Raw genomic sequence first — 2274 nt, 5'->3', positions numbered from 1 at the left:
TAATTATATAATATAAATAAACAGCTTAAAATTACATTTTTATTTTTTTGTATAATTTTAAACAATGGTTTATATTTTTTAAATATATACAGATACGGCCATTATTTTTTTATAACAATTTAAAGGTCAACTTTTTCAATAGAGAATAGAGTTTTAGAAGTAAAAAATAAACTGCCGACACATGCCATTCTCTAAACCACCATAAAGGGTTCCAAGAACGACTCTAGATACGTTCGTCGAAAGTCTGTCATTTTCAACGCGAAAATAACACGGAACGTTATAGTCGTCTGCGGTTAAGGTTAAAAAATACATCCTTTTATATAAGTATTATTATTTATACATAAATCTAACGTTAAGTATGAGAGCTTAAAACCCACATACGTGTACAAATATGTACGTAAGGTACAGATATGTGTGAAAGAATTGTAGTACTTATTTAATGGGTAATGGGAAACTGTTAAGACTGCACTTAACAACGACAAGTTAACACATCCGAGAAATTCTCCGACCCGTTCATGGATTAGCAGCAGAGCTGCCGAGAATCTCGCTGCTAAAGATTTCCTCGTTGCGTTCAGAAGCTGCAGATTGTTCTTCGGGGCGCTTGTAAGTGGTACGAAGACACGAGCTCGATAAGTTGTTCTGCAACTGCGACGAACTTTCGCCGGTGGGTATCGAACACCGCAACATTGGTAACACAACCCTGACCGCAATCGTCTACCGGTTCTTTATCATTATGCCAGTGCCGAATCGAAACATGGACGCGGTTTCAAAATGGTTCCATGCACTCTCTGCACTTGCCAGAGAATCGTTATTTTTTTCTCATTACGACTATTATATAATTTATATCAGCACTTACGAGTATGGAGAGTCGGTGGAAGAAGTGGTTGGAATTTAGGTCTCCGTTTGTGTCTAGTTGGCTCGAGCAGGTTGACAAAGAAGGTGGCGAGCTAATTGATAGGCAGCTCAGCTACAAATCAACAATTAACCAGAAAGAATGCCATCCGTTCGGATAATTCTAGGTGTGTCTGTAATATATCAGATAAATAAATTGATTATTATCTATTTATAAAATATCTACAAGAAATATTCCCTATGTGGTCTTCATATGACGGTGGTCTTTAATCTCACGCGGTCTTTAAAACCCTTTAAGTTAATGAATCATCAGTGTAATCGGATCGGAAATTATTTTTCTCCGAACACGGATGCTTTTTGATACCTGCTACTAGAATTACAGCGAAGAATTAACGTAGAATTATGCACCGTTAGCACTAGAGTGCAAAGGCTTAATCATCGCTGATGATATTATTCTTGGAAACTATTTTAACTTCACGAGTTACATTCATTTTTAGTTTAGAATAAAAATATTTGTTCATCATTTGCAGAAAATTAAAAATATTCGTAATTTATAAAATTACCAAAGAAGTCCAGATGCGTTTTTTACATATTTTTTATTAATTTCTATGTAGACTCATCTTCATTAGCTTTCGTCAAAATATTATTATAAATTCAAAGCTCACCGATACCACAAATTTGATTTTTTTATTTTGCATGTAGTGACTCTTGCGATTGTGAAGGTTTCGAAGATGGTCTGAGCTGTCACCGATGCAATTACTGTAAAAATATTTTTTATACATTTTTAATCATTTATTATAAAAATATTTTTGAAAAAACAGTTGGAAATATAAATACCGGTAGTACCAAAGGTCTATTTTGTCCCAATACCGGTATTACCGGATCAATATTGCAATCCCTAATCATATCTCCTCAACACGACGGTTGCCCATTCCGTTGTAGCACATACCTGGAAATTTTAAAGTCTTTAAAAATATAAAATTTATTTTTTGCTCGTGGGCCGTAGTTTGCTGACCCTGATCTATACCAATACACTAGTAGTTTTTTAAGATACAGTTTGCTTAAATTTATTATTTGTAAAACTGTCATCTGTTTTATAAGCCGCTGCAAGATTTTGCATTATAAACGTAATAAATAAATCAATAGGGAATATATTACTTTTAAAAATATCTGAATTATTATTAAAAATATCTGAATTATTTTTCAGACATTTTAACCGTATATTGATATATTAATAGCATAGGTGTAAATTATTAAAATAAATTAAAATTCATTGTTAAAATATAACTGTTACACAATTATTTCGAATTTATAGCGATTGGGATTCTAATTAAAAAATAGCACTGTTCTATGAGATTTATCTTATTTAGATAACATCAGTAAAACATACATAAACAAACTATTTAGATCGGTTTTGGCTAT

General features: G+C 32.4%; 1 long non-coding RNA gene across 1 annotated transcript; it reads right to left on the bottom strand.

Moving 5' to 3' along the window:
- Nucleotides 1–862: 862 nt before the first annotated feature.
- LOC148239171 (uncharacterized) lies at nucleotides 863–1801 on the bottom strand. The gene is made up of 3 exons (XR_015808960.1): nucleotides 1690–1801; nucleotides 1518–1611; nucleotides 863–1025 (listed from the first exon to the last, which is right to left on the bottom strand). It is a non-coding gene; the product is annotated as an uncharacterized LOC148239171 (long non-coding RNA).
- Between the last annotated feature and the right edge of the window lie 473 nt (nucleotides 1802–2274).

Source organism: Plectrocnemia conspersa, unplaced genomic scaffold, assembly GCF_051122295.1.
Source record: "Plectrocnemia conspersa isolate PC_06_02 unplaced genomic scaffold, ASM5112229v1 ptg000001l, whole genome shotgun sequence".
Classification (NCBI taxonomy): Eukaryota; Metazoa; Arthropoda; class Insecta; order Trichoptera; family Polycentropodidae; genus Plectrocnemia; species Plectrocnemia conspersa.
The sequence above is the reverse complement of the archived record's forward strand: the minus strand, read 5'-3'. Positions and strand labels throughout refer to the sequence as shown.